The 24,309-nt window shown below is 37.1% G+C and overlaps 1 protein-coding gene and 1 long non-coding RNA gene across 3 annotated transcripts in view; one reads left to right on the top strand and one right to left on the bottom strand.

Moving 5' to 3' along the window:
• Nucleotides 1–24,309, top strand: part of HIBCH (3-hydroxyisobutyryl-CoA hydrolase) — an 89,604-nt gene that overhangs the window by 21,459 nt on the left and 43,836 nt on the right. The window lies entirely within an intron of this gene.
• Nucleotides 1,252–24,309, bottom strand: part of LOC123343311 — a 37,488-nt gene continuing 14,430 nt past the window's right edge. Inside the window, exons 2-4 of the long non-coding RNA XR_006572189.1 lie at nt 10,230–10,351; nt 8,457–8,540; nt 1,252–2,872 (exon numbers count right to left, since the gene is read on the bottom strand). This is a non-coding gene — a long non-coding RNA (uncharacterized LOC123343311). The remainder of the gene's footprint in view (nt 2,873–8,456; nt 8,541–10,229; nt 10,352–24,309) is intronic.

The following is a 24,309-nucleotide window of genomic DNA, read 5'->3' as shown; positions in this document are numbered from 1 at the left end:
CTCCTCTCCTCCAGGAAAAATGTAGCCTATCCAATTAATATAGTATAGTCTGATGTCACTTCTTCACTGTCAGTGTACAATAGCAAATTAAAAGAAAAAAAATAGGACCAAATCTTGCAGACACTTAGGCAAGTATTAGGGTTTCCCCAAGACCTCTTCCACTTGGGTCTCCAAGAACTCAGATTCCAGTCTCATCACTCTGGTTCCTTTATTTGGCATAGAGTAAGGCTATGCTGAGTTGATCAAACTCGGGCATAGGGGGTGGGCATAGGATGTACAATACATCCAGAGTTACACAGTAAACCTCTTACTTTATATACTTTCACATATTACACTACATTTGCTATACATTGCATCATATGTTTTGGGATTGGCTTGGTCACTTCGTAGGAACCAATCCCTGTACAGTCCATGTACAACTTACCCTTTACCTCACCTTACATTCCAGGCCTATTTTATCCATTGTTATCTTGTTCATTGTAAATGATTCTCTGGGTGTTCTTCCTTATCTTAGTTAGTACAGGCATTCTGTTTCCAGCTTGCTGATCCATTTAGCACCTTAATTCTGTCTCCCAAGACATGAGGCCTCACCCACGTCCAGTTACTCTTGTCAAACCAGGCCTCCATTCCACTGCTTTTGTTTTTTTTAAATATATTAGCGTTTGTTTTATTTGTATTATATTTTGGGGTTTTTTTGTGGTTTCCCTTTTAAATTTAGTATCTAGCAATACATTTCCAAGACCGCAAGGGTTGTAATTACTTGAATTACCATTAATATTAGGCTTAAAATACAAAACAGGAGGTGCAAGCTCACTTTCTTTGCTATAGTCCACTGGGATGTAATTTTACATTACAAGCTTGCTTTGCCTTTAAAGCATTTTTTTTTTGGTCATTTTAATTTTGCTTTTACTACATTATAAAAAACTGGTACTCTCTATCTATCTCGCTAGCTAACATGGGAAATTTAGGTGTGAAAGAGAACATAGGCCAATTAAAATAATATTCCCTGGGTCCTTACCAGATGTGGTGGTTTTTAGCCACCACACAATTCTTGTTATTACCAGCACAAGCAGTTTTTACTTTACCAGTGTTCCAGTATCTCAGCTGTACTGTGCAATTTGGAGTCTGTTCCCCGAGAGTGAACCCACATGCTGGCTACTCTGCCTGCAGGACATTACACATGCATATGTACTGCAGTTTGTTCTGGGAGACACTTACAAGTCTGGGGCTTTCCAGACCTTGTATTGTCTTGTAACAGTATTTGAGAAGGGAAAACAAATTCGTTCCACACTGTATGGGTTGCAGTGGTTTTACATTTAACTTCACGGTATTGGATCCTTGTTAATTTTTTATTCTGCACCATGTGATGTCCCTCTTTTGTACCAAATTTTTAACTTATCTGTGGTGATAAAAAAGAGCAAGCTTTTTGGCTCCATATTACTTACCACTGGTTTTACTTTGTATAATATACTAAACCTGTCTCCCAAAAATGAAGCTTCACCCATGTCCAATTATTCATGTCAAGCCTGACCTACAGTAAGTAGTCCCATTGATTTAGTGAGATTACTTGTATGGGGAGATTGCTTGTGCAAAAGTTTGTTCAGTATAGCAGGGGTTTGCCACTTTTTTCTTTCTGAGGCTCCCACAACATGCTATTAAACTCCAGGGCCCAGCTGTGCCACAACTGTTTTCGGCATATAAAAACCAGGGCCAGCGTTAGGGGGGGGCAAGCAGGGCAATTGTCTGGGGCCCCACCACAGAGGGCACAATAAAGTTAAGTTGTTCAGGCTTTGGCTTTAGTCCTGGGTTGCAGTTCTGTGCAGCGGGGCTTCGTCTTTCTGCTATGGGCTCTAGCGAGTCTAATGCTGGCCATGCTTGGCGGAGCCCCTGAAACCCGCGTGTGGCCCCCTGGGGGCTACAAACCCCTGGTAGAGAACCACTGCAGTACAGTATATTACATCTGCAGTTTGGTATCTGTCAGAGTTTGCCTTTCCTTTAGTCTTCACATTGAGTGGCTGGGGTGCAATGATACATGTTCAGTGAAACTTTTAAAACATGAGTTGAAAACTTGTGGAGATGTTTACAATATTAAACATTGCCTAGAATCAGCGCCACATACTTTCAGGTGTAGTCATTTGGGGTGAATGGAATTTTTTTTACTGACAGGATCTAGTATATTATATATTCCAGCAAGTATAATGTGCACAGGGAAGCTGTCAGATGCTGCAGGGAAGCAGAGCTCCAGAGTTAATACAAGATCTTAAAATAGCCCTACAGACCAAGACCAATCTGGCTATTAGCTAATTAGTTGTCCCGTTTATTCATTTTAAATTGTATCTTCTTCATTTCAGTATCATTTAGTTCTTGCCACAAAGATACACAAACTTTCTTAAATTCAAAGTAAGCGTTGGAGCTCCTGCTCTCTTTGAAAGCTTACCTGAGCAGTAAGTAATACGGAATTTTCCAGATTTTTACAAGTTTAATGAATGCTATGATTTTGGTTAAGATAAGTTACTGCATTTGTAAATGGCCTGTACAATTGCTGTAACTTTTGAAATGTTTGTACTCTCTCACACTGCTTAACAAAAAACAGAATTAAGATGAAGCCTACGATACAATAATTTGTTTAACTAGGTACTTAATTCTTACCAAAACATGTATTATAGATTGCTGCTAATTCCAAGAAGCTAATGTTTAAGTGTTTCAAGTCTCTAAAGTACATCATGGAACATTAGATGATTGAATCTTCTTTTCCCTGCTTATTGAATCAGTCCTGCAGATGTTTTTTTGATGTTTTTAAAACCATCTGTCTTTGGAGTTGCTGTTGACAACATTTGCCAGACCAAAAACAGATCAGGGAAGAGGCAAACATCTGTCAAGATAAAATATGGTTAGATAGAAAAGGGAATGAAAACAGACCACGTTAATAATACATTTCCACTTAAGTGTAGCAGCATGAGACCACAGCTTGAACCTTTTACCCACACGCTACTGATTGCTTAACTCTAATTTTATTTGTGTTAAGGTATACAGGATGTTATGGACAGGTTTAAACAAGAAGTTTTTGGTATGTTAGTCTAATATGTCTTTTTGCATCGATACTGAGTAAACAGTTGTAATCAGGCTACCTTTCTTAAATTTCATATAGCTAGAATGTCCAAAAAAAGTAGCAATGTGCATGTATATCTTGAATTTAATTAGGCTTTCGATAGTGTCTCACATAACCTTCTCATAAACAAACTAGGGAAATACAACCTAGATGGAGCTACAATAAGGTGGGTGCATAACTGGTTGGAAATCATTCTCAGAGAGTAGTTATCAGTAGTTCACAGTCATGCTAGAAGGGCATAACAAGTGGGGTCCCACAGGTATTGGTTATGGGTCCAGTTCTGTTCAATATCTTCATCAGTGATTTAGATAATGGCATAGAGAATGCATTTATAAAGTTTGTAGATGATACCAAGCTGGGAGCAATCAGTTGCACACATACAAAAGGAGAAATTACTGCCTAGGAAAGAGTACTGTGGAAAAGGATCTGGGGGTCATAGTGAATCACAAGCTAAATATGAGTCAACAGGGTAACGCTTTTGCAAATAAAGCAAACATCATTCTGGGATGTATTAGCAGGAGAACTATAAGCAAGACACGAGAAGTAATTCTTCTGCTCTACTCTGTGCTGATTAGGCCTCAACTGGAGTATTGTGTCCAGTTCTGGACACCACATTTCAGGAAAGATGTGGACAAATTGGAGAAAGCCCAGAGAAGAGCAAAAGAAAAAAAAATAAAGGTCTAGAAAAACAATCTATGAGGGAAGATTGAAAAAATTGGGTTTTTTTAGTCTAGAGAAGAGAAGATGTGGAGAGGGGACATAACCTTTTATATACTTGAAAACTGTTATAAGGAGGAGGGAGAAAAATTGTTCTTAACCTCTGAGGAGAGGACATGAAGCAATTGGCTTAAATTGCAGCAAGGGCAGTTTAGGTTGGACATCAGGAAAAACTTCCTAACTGTCAAGAGTGATTAAGCACTGGAATAAATTGCTGAGGAAGGTTGTGGAATCTCCATTATTGGGGATTTTTAAGAGCAGGTTGGACAAACACCTGTCAGGGATGGTCTAGATAATACTTAATCCTGCCTTGAGTGCAGGGGTCTCGAGGTCCCTTCCAGTACTATGATTCTATATCACATCTTTGCCAGCAAAATACCATTTTAAATTAAATACCTGGAAAATGTCTGATTCACAGTCTTAGATAGCAGGGAACTCCCCCTGTGAGTCCTCTAATGCCAGTTATTGAGAAACAAAAATATCTTGTAAAACCCTGGAGTCTAGCATCGTCAATAGTGGCTACTGAAATTAATCTCGATATACTCCAAAGCTGTTCTGTAGGTTTCTCCAGATTTTTTGTTTATTTAGATGCTAACCACTGTCCTTGTGCTTAACATCAGCTTAAAATTGAATTAAGTTAGATATTGATAGCTATTGAACCTGTATAGCCATAAACACGACATATTATATGGGGTAATGTTCTGTGTGTAGAGCATTTGTAATGGTGCTCAGTGAATCCTGTCTTAAAGAACCACTGAAGAGACTTAAGAAAAACTATTGCTTAGCAGTGGTGGTCTTCTAGTAAAAAAGGAGCAGAATTGTGCTCAGTGCATGTGTCAATAGTTGCCTTATAGGGCAGAGAAAAAAGTGACCTTGTAAATAAGGGAAGGTTCTTGTGCCTATTTTACTTCACTAGCGTATTCTCAGTCATCATTTACTGTATGAAGAAATGCAATTCAGATGTAAATTTTTTGCCTTGCATAATTAAGAGTGGCAATTTATTTTTTTAAACAGTGTTAGGTGATAAAGTTATAACAGAACATACAAAGTTTAAACAGCAGCCAAAAATGAGGTAGGTGCTTTACAGAGATAACATGGTTCCTGATTGAAGAGTTTACAATGTAATTTTATGTGAAAATAGCAACATTGTAACAAATGTCCACAATTGAGGCATAGCAGAAAGTTGAGGGAAGAGAGGGAGCTTTGCCAATATTCTATGCTCCCCGCCAGTTAGAGCTCTCTAGGAAAATTCTGGTATAGCCTTGATGCTGCAACTTTGCCAAGTTCAAATTGCCAGTGATTTTAACAATAGTTCTCACAGTGAGCTAGAGCAAGATAAGGGAGCTCTGGGTTTACAGGGTTCTTCACCCTGATTACCTCACCATAGTCATGAACAAGTTCCAAAAATTTACTTTCCAGAAAGAACTTAGTTTTCCTTCTTTAAAGAGCACCTTTTCTTCCCCAGACTAATACCCAGATAAGCAATATAAGGAATAAGGCTGACATTCTATCACACACACAACTCAAATGTCTTAATTTGCTCACTTGCTTTTAAAGCATACTTGTCAGTCATGTTAACGGTGTCAGTTTTGGCATGCTCTGGTAGGAGAGTATGGGATTAATCCTGCAGTTGTTTTATGTGCAGAATTTAAACTGAATTCAAAAGCAGTTTTGAGTGCAAATTACTAGTTTGATCAGGCAAAGAGGAGTTAGGTAAGGTAATAAAGGTAATAATTGGAGATATATACCAATCTCCTAGAACTGGAAGGGACCTTGAAAGGTCATCGAGTCCAGCCCCCTGCCTTCACTAGCAGGACCAATTTTTGCCCCAGATCCCTAAGTGGCCTCCTCAAGGATTGAACTCACAACCCTGGGTTTAGCAGGCCAATGCTCAAACCACTGAGTTATCTATGGAAGAAAAGCCATAGTTTGAGTTCAAAAATTATTTTTGGGAGTACAAAAACCTCTTTAGAGCCAAGTAACTGAATATCCTGGTTTAGATTCTGGAAAGTAACTCGTAATTTGGGGTGCTTCAGTTTTAGGCTGTCCGACTTGACACATCTTTGAAAGGGGGCTCATTTTCAGAAAGCGTTTGCTCAGCATTTGTGAAAATCAGGTTTCAGGTTGGGCAAAGTCATTAGCCCCTTCTGAAAATGTAGGCCTATTGATTTTATTATGGAAGGTGTGTGTCATTTGCAAAAATTCATTTTTAGCGCAATGGAAACTTCAGTAGGGTTTAGGCAATTTTTCAAACTCTACATTTTTGCCTTTTTAAACAGTCATGTAAATCTATTGAGGAAAAAGATTAGAAGATACCTGCATACTAGTGTCCACATAAACCAAAACAGATACATATGACTTAGTAAACAAATGTTACCTCCACTTTTAAAATAACATGAAGCCTTTTAGAAGAATATTTTTGCCATGTAACTTTTACCACACTTGCAAACTGTGTTTTAAAGAGAAGTTGCACAGTATGCTGAGCTATAAACTGAATCTCTATGGCATAATTAATTTACAGTATAAAGTATCATGTAATTAGAAAGGGCCATACATTGTCATTGACCTGCGTTTGAAACGTCTATCAATTTCAAGTGAAGTTTTGTGTACAGATAAATGGCAGAATATGGCCCAGCATTGTTGGTGGTTCTTTTGCTAGAGCAAAAATATCATGGCTAAACTGTTCTTATGCAGTTCATCTTAAATAATTATATTTAAGGCTTGTATCTAGTCAGTAAATAACATCTTTCATCTTAGCTACGGGCCTGTGTACTCTGTGGCAGACTGGACCTAAACATTATGGTCATCTCTCTGGATTCTGTAGCTGTTTGGTGCAATAGACTAGAAATTCTGCATGTTCAGTTTACAATTTAAAAAAAAAGCTTTTAATAAATTCAGTACAGAAATGGATACAATTATCAAAGTAACCCCTGTTTATTTTGATAGTAAATTTATTTTATTTTATGCTGCCATACATTTGGTTTTGTATTTGGGGCACTCAAATTGATGACATTTTTCCATGTCCTATGTAACCTCCACTCTGGGTCTGAACAAGCCGGTCTGACCTTGCACTTACGCTACAAGGTCTGTCTGTTCTTCAGGTTATGACTTACAGTTCCTGGAAGTCAGTGGGAGCTAAAAGAACTTGCAACTTCTGAAAAACAGGCCACTTACTTAGCTGCTCAAAGGTGGATATAGGAACTTAACTTTCAGCATCTAAATATGGAAAATTTGATCTTAGGCTGTTGAAGACAGCATAAAGAGAAGTTGGAAATTTTGGTCCATCTTGTAAGGAGAGTTGTAGAGGAATTAAAATCATTGGTTAATTTTATAAGTTTTGTATTTGGTGTTTATACTGTAAATTCACCTAAACTTTAGAGTTTCGGTTGGGCATATTTTATAAATCAAAATGAGAAATGTTAGGAACATTCCTTTTGCATACTGTGATTTATATTTCTATTCATTTTAGACCACTTATCAATATATCAAAATGTGAATAAATAGATTTTGGGTTACTTGAAGTCACAGAATGTAGAAATATGAATGTTGCTTGAAGGTGCATTGAGGTACTCTATCTTTTACAGTACTTCACATATAAAAGAGTGCCACGTCTGACTCTTAATTGGCTTTTCTTTAAAATTAGACAAACACCTGATTCAGATCACTTTCCTGTTTCTGACATGTATAAGTAGATGACAGTGGAAATGGCAGGGAAATATATTAATGTTAATTTTATAGGTATATTTTTATTCTTTGTGAACTGGGTACACAGTGAATGACAACTATCTATACATCTTGAATTGCTGTCAACATTTTTAATGGATGTGTTTTTCTGTAAGAACTTCAAGTGAGCCAGTAGGTGGGGTTGTAGAGCTTATTAATTTTCTGAAGTTTACTATGTACTCTTCTAGAATTGTAATTTTTTTGTGCCACAAAGTTGCTTGTTTTTAATATCTTCCTTCATGTGTAAGGGCTTCAGAATAACCTGCTCAACTGACAGAAGTTTGGGTAATAACAATAAGATGAAAATAGACAAAAAACTGGAGTGAATTTGACAAGAAACCGTATATCGAAAATCAGTGGGACAAGTTCCGAGTGCAAGCCACACACTGGGCCTGTGGAAAATTAGTTTGGTTTATGGTAATATGACAGCTACTCAAATGATTATTTCATTTGTTGACTTCTGCCCAGCCAAAATCCAGACATTTTATTTTAAAGGAATGCAACAGGCGAATGGGCAAGTGTTCTGTGTACAGAACACCAGAGATAATATTCCAGAATATGCTCCAACTTTTTCGTGACAGGCCCATTCTTACTTTCCCATCGTCATATACAGAAGGACTTTCATAAATAAAAGTCTGCTAAGCAGTGCTTGGCATATTTTTCCTGACACAGTCTTAACAACCAGCTGTAAATTAAATGCTGTTAAGAGTTAAGTTATTTTTATCCATAGCAGAGCACTTGAGCTGAAGAGATAATATCTGACAGTCAAGTTTTTTTTCATTCATTTCACTAAGTGTCAGAATTTTTTTTTATTTTCTACACTATAAAATAGAAAACTGTTCAGAGGAAAAAACAACCAGAAAAATCCATAATAATTTAGATTAAAACAATGTCCAATGTCAGGCACCTTGCTGTTCATTGGTGAATATCTCTTGCCAACAAAGTGTTCTTGCATTTCATACGCAACATGAGCTGGCAATCACCGGAAGCCCTGTATGAAAAAAAAGGAGAGAAAAAGGGTTAGCATACTTCTCAAGTGGCCAAGGTTCAAGTGCGGGATAAACACCCAAAAACCAGACATACAATTTGCACTACAAGTTTGAAATAAGAATTCCTTTCACACAAACCATATTTCATGATCTATATTTCTGACAGAAATTTACAATAGAAGTGAGAAGAAACATGTGGAATGAAGGCCAGTTTGGGTCCAAAATTATGGAAATCTCATAAGGGAGACGGTTTAGAGAGATGAAATCAAAGTTTAAAAAAAGAGTGCAAAAATTACTGCCACTTTGATTTGTTTGGGACATATGTAACTAACTTAAATTGTATCATTTTTCTGATGCTTATTGAAAAGAACTCCACCAAGCTATGAGAGATTTGCCAGTGCCATGCCCAAAATATCAGTCCTATTGTACATTTAACTGATATATTTAAACTGAGAATTTGAGGCAGTTGATTATTGATGGGTATTACCAGTCAAAGTCAGGAAGATAGAAGAATCTTTGTTAGCATATTGTCCCATTCCACGGATATTAGACTTTAACTGAAAAAAATCCTCTTGCCTAATGTCAAATACAGTACCATCACATCTAGTAGCTGCTAAATAGGATAGAAACCATAACAGCACGTAGATAAAATATAGAGTACATACACAAATTTTATGTCTTCTTCCAGCGCAAATCTTTTGTTTAATAAAATATATATATTTATATATTAAATCAAAGATTTGAGATGGAAGAAGGCTTTTAATATTAACAAACCAGCAGTGCACTTGTGACATCTTGGAACTATAAAAAAGAAAACCCACCATGATATTTTAAACGGCCGATTCCTGCCATTAATTATATTTTTGCTCCAGTTACCCGCCCATTGTAATTATTGTTCTGTGGCACTTTACCTGAAGCTATGAATGTTGTTGGTTTAGATCTCTGGTGCTAAAATCATCTTTTTCTAGTAATTGCATCCCTTGTATAAAAATGACGGTTATGCTAACTAGAAATATGTACTTTATTTGTACAAGCTGCAAAAAGGGTGTGTCTGTCATGCTGCTTCCAAGGGCACCTCTGCAGTGGGGTAATGCCAATGACGGGTGTGATTTTAAAGCGCACTAACGTATTGCACATTAATTAGTCTGTATAGACCCTGTTGGTGTGTACTAAAAGTTCCCCAATATGCTTAAATGTAGTATTGTTTCAGACTTTTTAGTGCACACTCAGAGCCCACACAGGCCAATTAGAGTGCAACACATTAGTCTGCTTCAGAAATCAGATCCCTGTAGGGTGCATTACCCCACTATGTAGACAGTCCCCTAGAATTCTAGCCAGGGAATGGAGGAAGCAGAGTTGGCCTATATTCTGGGCTATAAAACTGCAGCGTTTAGTTTTGAAAGCTGGGAGTTGTACTCAGAAAATTGACATTCTGGTGTCCCATGTTCATACTGTCATCAAGAGTAAAATTGTTCAATTTACAAGTCAATATGGCTCCTGTAGTACCCAGCACGACACGGTCTGCCCGAGTTGTGAAAGTCAAATGGGCTTTTGTCTCTTGCATCTTCACCAGTGTTATCAGAATTTAACTGCCTTTTTTGTTTATTTTTGTTTTGTGAATCTGGGAGTCTGAACAGATTCCACTCCCTCTCCCTCTGCTTTACTGGGTCTGATGTATTAATGGTATTTACCTGTTTTTTGTCACCAAAGTAAGCAAATGTGTCTCAAATATACACTGGACAGATTTGGTCAATTAAAGATGCCATTTGTTTGGTCACTCTTCAGTATTTCAGTTCTCTCTTCCATCCTTTAACTGCATCGAGGAAAAAATTGTTAGTCTTTAAGGTCCAGAGTTAGCAGACTTAATCAGCCAATTTTGATCACGTCAGGGTGCAGTTGCAATAATTGTACTTAAAAATTAGGTGTGCACTTACTGTGAAAAATTGTCCTTAAAGTCTTAGCCTGGTACCTGTTAACAAAATAAAACTAACAAATCCGTATACCTTATAATTTAGAGGCAATGATATTAACAGTTGTACATTAGAGCTATAGTGATGTAATTCTTCCTTTTTCTGCTCTGAAATGTTTTATCAAGCTATAAGGATGGTGTCTCCCTTTTGGGCAGTTAGTTGCCAAAATGTTTAAAAACATGAATATAATTCTCCCCCTATACAATAGTAAATCATCTATATGTAATTGATACTCTTCATATTCCTCTGTCTGACTAGGGACCAGTTCTCTATGTGAATGGCTAAAAGTATTTATTACTGCATAGGTAATCTGACAGTAAGAAAGAGTTAGCCCATGGATTAATTCATTCTATATCCAAAAACAAACAAACAAACATAATCCAGCAATGTTTTCTTACTTGAAACTTTACCATCAATTGCTCACACTATGTGTAACTCCAAACCATCTTTAAGATCTCATAATTTTTCACTATAATTGACTCTTATCAAATTAATAATGGAGGAAATCAGTTGATCAAAAGTCAGCTTGTCAGGTAGGAGCCATAAAACTTGTATCATCAATAAATCTGTGACAAAGTGAACTCCTTAAATTTTCTCTGTCTTAATCTCTTACTCTTTGAACAGAGTAAATATTAGTACTTTGTTTAAAAATAAAAAAAGGCCCAAAGCCAGAAGGGAATAGGTACAAAACACTAATCGAAAAAAGCTTCCAGATGAGCCTTTAATACCGAATATCTAAGTTTCTGTTAAGAGCTTGAAAGTGAGTTCCATAGAATGAACATAAGAATGGCCCTACTGGGTCAGATCAAAAGTCCGTCTAGTCCAGTATCCTGTCTTCCGGCAGTGGCCAATGCCAGGTGCCCCAGAAGGAATGAACAGAACAGGTAATCATCAAGTGATCCATACCATATTGCGAACAGAAGCTAGGGACACCATCCCTACCCATCCTGGTTAATAGCCATTGATGGACCTTGAACTCTGTTATAGTCTTGGCCTTCACAACATCCTCTGGCAAAGAGTTATACAGGTTGCAGTAACCAAAAAGTAGAGTCCTTCCATTGTGATATTTTAAAATTGCTTAAATTGTTAAAATTTGCAATATGGAGTTAGACACAAAAGGAATAATTTTGTAACAGATGTAACAAACAGATGCTTGACTCTGCAAATTTAAGTTAACATTTGTGTGTTTAATATACATTGGGTTATACAATTTTCTTTTTCTTTGAGAGAACATATTTTAGGCCAGTGTGCCTCTCATTCAGTTATAGAAAATAAATTTCAAATGGCCACATTTGATAAGCATCTTTAAAATTGGTGTTTAGAATTGACAGAATCTTGGCAGTAGCAAAACTACTGGACACTACTAGAATTCAGAATTGAATGTGATCATCAAGGTCAAAATAAGATGTAGGAAAGAGTCAGAATTTGTACAGATTACTAGTATACCCAAATTTCCTTCAATATAAAGCTTCTTAAAGGTGCTGTAATGGAAAAAACAAACCAAAAACCAGACCTCGTATTTCTGTATTGTTTTTATTTTCTATATAGCCTTACCGTTTTCTGCATATTTCTGTGCTTCTCAATTTGATTTAGAAAGTCACATTTCACCGTATGTGGTGTTTTACAGGTCCTTTATTTCCAGTAGATGTAGTTATTTTTTCTATATGCCTTTTAAACACTTGATTCTGTGCTAAATATAACCATTATCTACTGCAGACTCATTGTCACAAGAGAACTGAGTGTTCTGTATATGCAGTGCAAATATAAGAACACATTGTACTATGTGGAAGTTATTTGCCTTTATTTCTGTAGTCAGTGTAACAAATTACAGAAAATAATTGCTGATGAGTGAGTCAGTGCTTGAATGTTAGGTGATATTGCTCAATAGTGATTGAGATATAACTAGCATGAAAATTTTAATCAATACAGTTACAGACATGTTGTTTAGCCAAATTTGATCAGCAGTTCTGTTATACTGTGTTTAATGGATGTAGCAAAATTCCAGTCAGCTAGTAGTCATGTTACTAGGAGGATGTATTGCTCTGAAGTGATATAATTCATAGGCATGAAATACAATCACTTAAAAGTGTGAAATATTATGAAGTAACTTCTAGCAAATAGAATATTATGCAAAGGAACTTAAATTAATTTGAGTGATAGCTGCATTTATTGTGATAATCCCTTCTTACTTATTCAACATTGTGTGGATGTCACTCTTTGTGAAACTTCCTTTGTTGCTCCTAGCAGGTGCTTAAGTGTTTTGACATCAAATGGTAAGTCCAAAGTTTTGCTTGTTTTTCTTCCAACAGGTGTTTATAAAAATCGTCAGAGAGGGGTTGTTTTGTTGTCTTTGTAAAAACGAATGATTGTTTCTTGATGGGCTCACCCTCTCTGGTCAGCAAGGATGTCCCAGTGGGAGGTAGGGACACTTCCCTCACTGTTTGAGGTGAAACATTGCCTGTACCCATGCTGCAGGATTTAGCCCCACTACTAACTCTTTGGGCCACAGTGTGGGTTGGACTGCGGATAGAAGGAAATAGAGGGGGGAAAAAAACAGGGGAGACAAAAAAGAGGAAGGTCTACCACCAAAACCCCAGGGTTCACAGACTGAATCCACCTTCACCCATAAACTGTTCACTGGCAAAACTGTGGCACATAAGCAGGAGACCTGGGGCCTGTGATGCAGTTTCTAGATTTATATGGCAGAAGCAGAGGATTCTATCCAATAGCTGTTTCTGTGGCATGGCATTAGTGGGTGTGGTTAACCCAACAGTCTTTCCTAGACTAGATGGTTCTTCTGTTATGAGAAAACAGCCTTGCAGTAAATTCAGATTGTCTATATGTGTTGTCTCTGCAGACTAATGATTTGCCTTTCAATATATATGTGCAACTTAACATTTGATTGCTGTTTTATGTTTAAAAGTTGTGTGCATATATTTTTATTTAAAACAAAGACTAAAGAATTGTAAGTGACTTTAAGTGATGGAATTATAGTATGCAAACAAGTTTAGGTGAAATGACTGAAGAGTAAAGGAGGGAAGCAAGGGTGAACAGGTTAAGGATGGTTGGCTACTTTACCTCTCACACTTGAGTAATGATCTGTTTATAAGCAATCAGCAGAAGCAGGAGGCTGGAAATATATTTACAGTGTAGGTAGTATGGAACACTTATTTTTCAATTAAGAATTTTGTGATGGTCCTCAAATACATAAATGCCGCGTGGGAAAATCATGAGTGAAGCACCCATACCTATCTCAGTATTGTGATAACATCTGACCACTATCTTTGTTTTTGCAATATATCATAATCTGCTTGTCTGTTTATAGTGTGTGTATAGACAGACATATTACATCCAAAAATTAACATTTCTTTTAATTAAGGCTGCAAAGTCAAGCACTCAAGTTTAGAAGTATCAGCATTAACATTGCATTTGCAACCTTTGTTTAGACCCCTTGTGTTTATGCATTATAATATGGCCTTTAATTACATCATCACATGCTATTTTTCCACAGGACCTCCTGCCTCATGGAGTGCACAGGATGGATGTTGCTCACTGAATGAGAGCTATTCAATATTTCATTTTCTCCTCTTTTGGTTCAGTGTATGGCCCCAGGTCTTATTTATTGCACACTACACAAACACTGCTCTGAATACAAAATTATTAATTTCCTCATGGACTTTTCTCTGGAATTCATTGCAATAGTATCCAAGTGCTTTCACAAACCTACATTTATTTTCACAAAACCCTTCTGAGTGTTATTATACTGTTTTTACAGATGGGGAGCTGAGACACAGACATTAGTGTCAAAAATATCTACTTATTTTGGGTGTCCAATTTGAGATGGCTCTGGCCTGCATTTTTTCAGCGTTTTATAGCACTTTATTTGTTCAGAGAATGATTCTCTTTGAGGTCAGTTGCAGCTGTAAATGCTCAGATCTTCTGCAAATCAATCTTTAGGTGTTTCAAGTTTTGTTTTAAATATTTAACTATTTCTCTTTCCACTTATCATCCTTACTGACTACCTCTTAAATCTTTAACCTTTGATAATAAACACTAGTGTATCACAGTGCTGTGATGTTAGAGGATTTGATCCTGAGTTGTACCAGTCAAGCTATGTGTATACTGCTCCTTTGGAGACAGCCCAGTAATGGGCTATATACTGCAGGAAGCACTCATAACTCTTGGGGGTTGGTGTGTGCCTGTCACTACCCTGCACAGAGAGGGTGAATTCTGCACAGACTGGCAAGTCACTGCTTGCATGACCAGAGACTGATTGTTTCAGGGAGCTATGCCACAGCAAGCACAGACAAGACTGCTTAAGGTGAGGTAGTAGCGAGGTGCCTCACAACCCAGAGTACTCCTGGAAAATGTCAAATATCTGCTCTGAAAATCTGCCATCAGAAAAAATTTATTGCCATCCTAAAGCTAGATAAACTGCTTTCTGACCCCTCCCTCTCTTTCCCTCCACAAACACATGCGCGCACATACAAAATAGAAGCTTCTCCCCTAATCTATTGCATTCATGCATTCAAAACTGAAGGTATTTATTATTGTGAAATGAACAGAATAGTTTGCAGATACTTATCTCTTGTTCCGAGTCATAAGTTCATATGAGATCGACTTGTGTACTGAGTAACGCTAGTAACATAGAATATTGAAAGCAATATAGAAGCAAGACTAAAAGATTCAGTTTGCTGATGTTGCAGTATATTTACCATCTGGCATGTTGGTGTGACTGCTAAGCTCCTGCACATGATCTTAGAGACAAATGGTGCAGTTCATTCTGTAGCTAATCTCTGACTATAATATCAGCAGCTCTTGACTTTTTTTTTTTTTTTAAATCTATTGAGTGTACTAGGATTTATGCTAGCATATGCAATACTTTCAGGGAAGAACTCATGATGACTCACTTTATTAAAAAATATGACCTGATTACTACACGGTACTGGTGGATTAAAAAAAACAAAACGATTGACTTCACTAGTGCACAATATGAAAGAATGGTTAGCACCATTTTCCACGTAGACAAGAAAAAAACAAAAAACCTTTCTTGAACACTTATAATATAAATACCAGACCTGAAAATGAGCTCTCCATAAGCTTCTCTCTCTCACCAACGGTTGGTCCAATAAAACATATTACCTGACTCACCTTGTTTCTCTGATACAAATACCTGTTTATTTTAACACTTTAAAATATTAGGATTCCAAAATGTGAGAAACATTTCCATTTCACTCCTGCGGGTATTGCTACACAAAGAGGCCACAGTAACATTATAAGTCAGTGTCTACTTTGTGAGTAGAGTGCACATCTCATGCACTAGTTTCAGACTGTTTTTTTAGCTAAACATTGGTGTACTGAAAAGCTTGTTTTGGTTTTTGCTTATCATATGGAGCTGCAGTACTCCTGCGCTGTTGTGCACCATTGGCGGCAGTCCAGAGATCATGCACACTTCTTCTTTTATACATTTGTTCCTACTTTCCTTAACTCCACCATCCTCCTTGCTAAACAGCTTTGCCTCTCTCTCTAGTTGAGAGAACCACTCTCTATGCCGGAACCACTTGACTGATCTCTACCTTTCATTTGCTTATTGAACTCTCCCTCTACTTCCCTTTTAGCTCAGGTTCTCATCAGTTTTTAAGGAGGAAAGTGGTACCATCTGAAGGGATGGAATCCCCTGCTTGCCTGCCACCTTTCTGTGACCTCCCTATCCACACCTGTATATTAATTTCTCTTGTTCCCAGCATTATTCCCTTGTTCTTATTCTCGGTGTTCCTTGCTTATCTGACCCCTCTCTGTCTACTTTTTCCTTTTAAAAAAAATAAAAGGAACACAAACCCCTTAATTAATTCCTCGTTCACCAAGTAACTGCGGCCCCAATGCAGCAAGATACCTAGTCATGTGCCTAACTTTAAGCATGTGCGTAGTTCTGTTAACTTTAATGGGATGACTCACAAGCTTAAAGTTAAATACATGTTTCTGTACCTTGCTACATTGGGACCTCCAGCTCTGTGCTTGCATTTGCTTCAGAGGGGTTGAGGTGGCAAGATGTGCGGATATGGTGCCTACAGGAGCCAGAATGCTAGGTGCCGGGGTGGAGCTCCGAGAGAGGATCACAATGCTGGAGCTAACCACCCAAGGGATTTGAGTTTACTTTTCCTCCTGATCCTTGGTATCTCTCTGGGTTTTAATGGTTACCCAGCTGCCATCTTATACACTTCTAAACTATTTCTATGGCCACGAGGGAGCTGTTTGGAGGAAACTGATTTGCTGGTGTTGACTGGACCTTTCATAGCATCAGATACTGCAGAAACCCTATCAACAACTGAATGAATCCAAACTTTTAAAATCAGAAATCAGTAGGGCACTATTCATACTATTTCATTACCATTGTTAAACACAGACAATTATTTTAAGTCCACAAATGTTTCATTTAAAATCAACATTAGCTGAAGACTAGCCCTGCATAGAGATGAAGAAGAGATTTTCCCTACTATTGATCCCTTATATTGTCAATATCCTGATATACCTGAAGACTGCTGGAAGAAAATATAAATTTCATGTACTATGTATTCCTTAACACTCTTGGAGTGTTGTGTAAACATAGAGAAAAAAGAACGGGTGAATTTAGCATTTGAGATCAGTGTCACCAGCTAGTGTATAAACAAAAAATATATATTTGTTTTCAGACCAGATCTAAGTCTTTTCATAGCATATAACTGTACTTTCTGTGGCACTGGAAGTCTCAAAGCTTCTGTTTCCCCCAGTGTCTCGAAAGAATCTTTGATAAAGAAATACTTGACTGCTGATGCCATGAAGCTTTGTAGGCTTGGTGAAGATAAGAGGTAGAAAGTGACATACAACATTGAAGCTGCAGCAAGAAAAAACTATCTTACCCTTACTACTAAAAATAAGAAATTGCAGAATAATTCTAATTGAATAATCAAATGTTAATCTTTGCAGTATTTTTATATTTTAGGTAATAGACTGACAAGTTGTGTGTTAAGGCAATACATATGTTGCCAGCTAGCTTCACTGTATCAATGGATTTCTCATACAGTTTTAAACTGTATTAAATATAGTTGCAACTATAAATTAGATTAAAGCTAAAATTAATATACACACTATATCTGATACATGAATAATATATTACAGTTATATTATACATTATAGTTATAGATTTAGATCAGATTGAGCACAATGATTACAGTGGGTTTGGTGGGACCAAATTTTTTTAAATATCTGGGATTATATTGGAAGAGAATCTACACATAAAAAGCCTGGCTGGTAGTTCATCAGATAAGAAGATTCAAATACTGGGAATTTGCTAAGTAGGGCTTGGATCTTGGCCATGGATAAAACACAATTCAAGCAAGCAATAAAATAATAAAATGAGACACTTGGACTTGAATGGCTTTTGGCAATGATTTGGAGCACAAAGAACCAGAGTGTGTCCAAAAAATGCCAGTATCAGGCATGGCACAAACTTTGTCTTTTGAAGTTAGAAACAGGGTTTGAAGAAAGAAAACATTTAAAACTGAAAAGTGGAGCAGCAGCAGCATGGACAAAAAATTGATTTAAAATATTTTTTTTAAATTTAAATTGGACTTCTTGGCTTTTAAATTAAGTACAGGTTTATTTTTAAAAATAAACATTTAAAATTAAAAGCCTATGTGATGTTCTAAGCTACTTATAATCTATTAAAAGAAAGTCAGACAACCAAACTAGTGGACATCACTTTCTAGCAGCTGGAACCAGAGTTTGCTGAAGTGCTAACCAGTTTTTGACAGGAGTAGCATCTTCTGCAGGTTCAAAGAGAATATTTTCTTCATTTCAGTTTAGTTAGCTTGTTCAGTTCAATGACCAGTTCATTCAAAGTTAAGACATTGACTGGGAGTTGAAAAAGTAGGAAGGTTTGTTTTCCTCTTCCAGCCTAAGAATAAAAACTAGGTGTGAGAGGATGAGATTCACTGGTTTTAAAAATTCTTGAAGAACAGGATGAACAGAAACAATCAGTTCAATTCACTAACTAGAGATAATACTTCCTTTGTTTAATAAAACCAGTTAGGTTTAAATAAGAAACATGTTTCAATAGACTTAGTATCCACTGTATTTAAGGTAGTCTTAATAAAAAGGTAAAATGCTGTTTTTCTGCATTAAGTTAAGTAATAAATGGTATATAATCATGATTTAAATCATGAAGCAGGAAACCTTGATTTAAATAGATTTTAATCATGTTTTGTAGTTGTACTTTTTACTGATTTAAAAAAAAGTTTAATCTCGTTGGTGGTATCGATTAAAATATGATGATTTGCAACTACTTATAGCCTTTACACTAAATTTGGCACATTTTTGCTAGCTAGGAGGATACACTATATCTGTGTTAGTGTAGGACAGTGATAGTGACAATTAAATGCTAAGGGAGATTAGAGAGGCTATCAAAATAAAGAACTCGATAATAGTGGGGGGATTTCAATTATCCCCATATTGACTGGACACATCACCTCGGAATTAAATGCAGAGACAAAAAATTTCGATACATTAAATGACTGCTTCTTGGAGCAGCTGGTACAGGAACCCACGGGGGAGAGGCAATTCTCAATTTAGTCATGAGTGGAGCGCAGGATCTGGTCCAACTGGTAACTGTAACAGGCCTGCTTGGCAATAGTGACCATAATAAAATAACATTTAAAATTCCTGTGGTGGGAAGAACACCTCAACAGCCCAACACTGTGGCATTTAATTTCAGAAAGGGGAACTGTGCAAAAATGAGGTTAGTTAAACAGAAATTAAAAGGTACATGACTAGAAATCCCTGCAAGCTGCATGGACACTTTTCAAAGACACCATAATAGAGGCCCAACTTAAATGTATACCCCACATTAAAAAACACAGTAAAAGAACTAAAAAAGAGCCACCGTAGCTTAACCACCATGTAAAAGAAGCAGTGAGAGATAAAAAGGCATCTTTTAAAAAGTGGAGTCAGATCCTAGTGAGGTAAATAGAAAGGAGCATAAACACTGCCAAATTAGGTGTAAAAATGTAGTAATAAATGCCAAAAAGGAGTTTGAAGAACAGCTACCAAAAACTCACACGGTAATAAAATGTTTAAGTATATCAGAAGCAGGAAGCCTGCTAAACAACCAGTGGGGCCTCTGGACGATCAAGATACAAAAGGAACACTTAAAGACAATAAAGTCATTGCGGAGAAAGTAAATGGATTCTTTGCTTCAGTGTTCACGGCTGAGGATGTTAGGGAGATTCCCAAACCTGATCTGTCCTCTGTAGGTGACAAATCTGCAGAATTGTCACAGATTGAAGTGTCACTAGAGGAGGTTTTTGAATTAATTGACAAACTTAACAGTAACAAGTCACCGGGACCAGAAGGCATTCACCGAAGAGTTCTGAAAGAACTCTGCAATTTCACTTTTGAACTATTAACTGTGGTTTGTAACCTGTCCTTTAAATCGGCTTCTGTACCCAATGACTGGAAGATAGCTAATGTAATTTAAAAAAGGGCTCTAGAGGTGATCCTGGCAATTACTGACCGCTAACTCTAGCATCAGTACCAGGCAAATTAGTTGAAATAATAGTAAAGAATAAAAGTTAGACACATAGAAGAATATAATTTGTTGGGCAAATGTCAACATGGTTTCTGTAAAGGGAAATCGTGTCTTACTGATCTTTTAGAGTTCTTTGAAGGGGTCAAACAAACATGTGGACAAGGGGGATCCAGTGGACATAGTGTACTTAGATTTCCAGAAAGCCTTTGACAAGGTCCCTCACCAAAGGCTCATATGTAAATTAAGTTGTCATGGGATAAGGGGAAGATCCTTTCATGGATTGAGAACTGGTTAAAAGACAGGGAACAAAGCGTAGGAATAAATGGTAAATTTTCAGAATGGAGAGGGGTAACTAGTGGTGTTCCCCAAGGGTCAGTCCTATTCAACTTATTCATAAACAATCTGGAGAAACAGTCAGGTGTCAAAGTTTGCAGATGATACTAAACGGCTCAAGATAGTTAAGACCAAAGCAGACTGAAGAACTTCAGAAAGATCTCACAAAACTAAGTGATTCGGCAACAAAGGGGCAAATGAAATTTAAAGTAATAAATGCACATTGGAAAAAATAACCCCAACTAGACATACAGTATGATGGGGGGCTAATTTAGCTACAACTAATCAGGAAAGATCTTGGAGTAATTGTGGATAGTTCTCTGAAGACATCCACGCAGTGTGCAGCGGCAGTCAAAAAAGCAAACAGGATGTTAGGAATCATTAAAAGAGGAATAGAGAACAAGACAGAGAATATTTTATTGCCCTTATATAAATCCATGGTACTCCCACATCTTGAATACTGCGTACAGATGTGGTCTCTTCATCTCAAAAAAGATACATTGGCATTACAAAAGGGCAACTAAAATGATTAGGGGTTTGGAACGGGTCCCATATGAGGCGAGATTAAAGAGGCTAGGACTCTTCAGCTTGGAAGAGGAGACTAAGGGGGGGGATATGATAGAGGTATATAAAATCATGAGTGGTGTGGAGAAAGTGAATAAGGAAAATGTATTTACTTGTTTCCATAATATAAGAACTAGGGGCCACCAAATGAAATTAATGGGCAGCAGGTTTAAAACAAATAAAAGAAAGTTCTTCACACAGTGCACAGTCAACCTGTGGAACTCCTTGCCTGAGGAGGTTGTGAAGGCTAGGACCAAAGCAGGGTTTAAAAGAGAACTAGATAAATTCATGGAGGTTAAGTCCATTAATGGCTATTAGCCAGGATGGGTAAGGAATGGTGTTCCTAGCCACTGTTTGTCAGAGGGTGGAGATGGATGGCAGGAGAAAGATTACTTGATCATTACCTGTTAGGTTCATTCCCTCTGGGGCACCTGGCATTGGCCACTGTCGGTAGACAGGATACTGGGCTGGATGGACCTTTGGTCTGACCCAGTATGGCCGTTCTTATGTACATATAGAGACGCTCCCCAAGTTACACAAGACTCTACTTACACAAATTTGACCTTGTGCAAAAAAGTTCCATAAGGCATAAATAAAATTTTCAAGTTGTGGAAAATATTGTATAGCGTACGGGAACACAAAGTACTGTAGTGTGGTGTGAAGAGGAATACAGCAGTAGCATCTCCTACAATGCAAGGCTTTGCGCTCTCACAGCCTTTCAGTCTCGTGTTATTTCAGTGATACTGTATTTCTGTTGTTTCACCCCATTTTATTCAAATCATGCCTGTCTCCTCCTCCTCCTTCCTCATCTACAAATTAAGCCCATTGTCATCCACCACCAAAATGCAGCCTTCAGTGTGCCAGAACAATAGGATTAAGGTAAATGCAATATTTGTTTGTTTTTTATGCTTGTACAATATACGTTTCCAACTTACATAAAGATTTGAGTTACGCAAGGCTTTCCGGAATGGAACAACTGTGTAAGTCATGGAGCATCTGTATCTGTACCACCATTGAGAATGATTTTTTTTTTAAATCAGCAAAAAGTACAAATGCAAAACATGATTAAAATCAATTTAAATCAAGCTTTCCTGCTTGTTGATTTAAATCATGATTAAAATTGGTGATTTAAATCACTGATTTAAAATCAGTCCACTCAATATATTATCGTAAATAGTATATACTAACTGGATCAGGTATTCCTCAGCAACATATCTACAACAATTAAATCCCAGCAGCTATAAATCATAACGAGTGTAATTAAGTCCCCAAGACACCCACAGTCCTCCTTTATAGTAGCTTTCTTTTTAAATGTAAAATGTGTGTCCCATTAAGCAGTCCAAGTTTATACGAAGGCTCTTGCCAAACTAGCAGGAATTGCTTGTTTCACAATAAGAGTTTTGAGCTTTGAATAGACAGTTTATTGTTCCTGGTCATTCAGCACATGATAGTCTTAGCTCAGTTTACTTTATTATGTACTTTATTATGTATTATAATGCTGGGAAAGCATTATCTAAAGTTGATCTTGCAAACCAATCTATCTGGTCTTTTAGTAACTGCAGATAAAACTGAGTTATGTTCTTTGGGCTGGTCCATAACATTATGAATGATTAATTGTTCTGCATTTTATGCAGAACAGTGGACAAATTAGTTTTGATACATCCTAAAGTAAGACTCACTATTGTCTGGAAGCCTGGGTAAAGCTCTGAGACCGTTGACAGAGTTATTGATCTAATGTAATTGTAAATCTCTGCATTCTAAAGCTTTTTGGATTAATTCCACTTATTTGCTTTCACCACTAACACCTCTGAAAATCTGTCAGCTGGAAAAGATTGTTGTATGTTGCTTTTAATGCATCTGTATTTAAAGGTTATACTATTTCGTGTCCAGTCTGTGTTTATCACTACATTGCCTTTGGGCTTTGAGCCTCGCTTTTCAAGATAGGTATGGCATCCTTTAAATACATTTTTCTGATTGCTGGGGGGAAAACCCTGGAAAAGCGCACTCAGAATATTAATAGTTATATTGTCAGTTTTTTTTATTTGATCAGTTAAAATCATATCCACTGGTATGAGTGTGAGTTTTGATTAGAATTAGGCTTCTCTTTGCTATACTACATTACTGCAGTCATTCTTTCTATAGCCCTGCATCCCTGAAAACTCTTTTCCCTTCTACTTGATGTGGTATGCATCCACAATCTGAATTTCCCCTGTAATCTTGATTCTGATTGTTTCGTAAACAGACGATAGTATTTTACAGTTTTGTTGTGAGACAGACATTGTGCCTGTAAACTAAATATGTACAAGGGTATTAATTCAGCTAAGGAATCCGCTCCACTTGATGGTGCCATTTTTATACACAATCAGAACAGAATATGGTGAATATCAACAGTCATTCAGCATCTTTATCATTTTGATTGTTAGCACCATTCTTAGTATTCCTAACTGCTGCACTGCTAAATCCACACTCCATTTGTTAACATCTTCTCTTGGATATTACAGGTTCTCGGACTTGCTAATATCATACAGGCCAGGCTACAGAGTAACCCTTGATGGAGAGTGTAGCTGTATTTTTTTCCCCCTCTATATAATAACCATTTTACACAGTTTCTTCCCATAGAGAAACCTAAGGCTCTACAGCCATCATGCGGTCAGGGGTAGGGAGTGGGGAAGGAAGACTGGAAATTAATGACATTCACTACCCAAAAATTGTACAAGGTGGTATTTCTTAGGAAGTCTTGTATGTAATTTACAAAGTTCAGCTACTACACTGGACTTCTAGAGTAAGCTTATAAAATCAGGTAGAGAAAGCATTGGCTTTGGAACTGGGAAATTTTGTCTCTTGATGGTACAAGACTGATATTTGTCTGCACTAAGTGTTTTTAAAAAATTTGAAATAGAAGTCCTTAGTGTACAAGACGGGTGCAGTACTGCTGTGGTGCAGGAGGTTGCTTCATTTTAGGAGGAGGGAGGGCAGGCAGGCATCAGTACCATTAACCCTGGTGTGTAAAAAGCTACATTTATTCTGTTATACTAATTTATTCTCATACCTCAGAGGGACTCAGCTGTAAAATAGATTAGTCTGTAAAATAGACTAATCTGTAAAATAGATTAATTGGCTGTAAAAGATTAGTCAATTACCTGAGGGTTCATTTTTTGTGTTTTCAAAAATCTATTCTATATTGCCTGACTGCCTTCGCCTTTTTATGCGTGGTTATCACAACATACAGGGCTTGAAGAAAAAGAAAAAAAACCAAAAACACACTTCCATAAGGAGGAAGCTTTCCTGGGTGAATGCTTTCAGCTTCAGCAGAATCTAAACTTGCATTTTCAAATAAAAATT

The sequence above is a fragment of the Mauremys mutica genome, chromosome 10 (assembly GCF_020497125.1).
Source record: "Mauremys mutica isolate MM-2020 ecotype Southern chromosome 10, ASM2049712v1, whole genome shotgun sequence".
Taxonomy (NCBI): Eukaryota; Metazoa; Chordata; order Testudines; family Geoemydidae; genus Mauremys; species Mauremys mutica.
The sequence above is the reverse complement of the archived record's forward strand: the minus strand, read 5'-3'. Positions and strand labels throughout refer to the sequence as shown.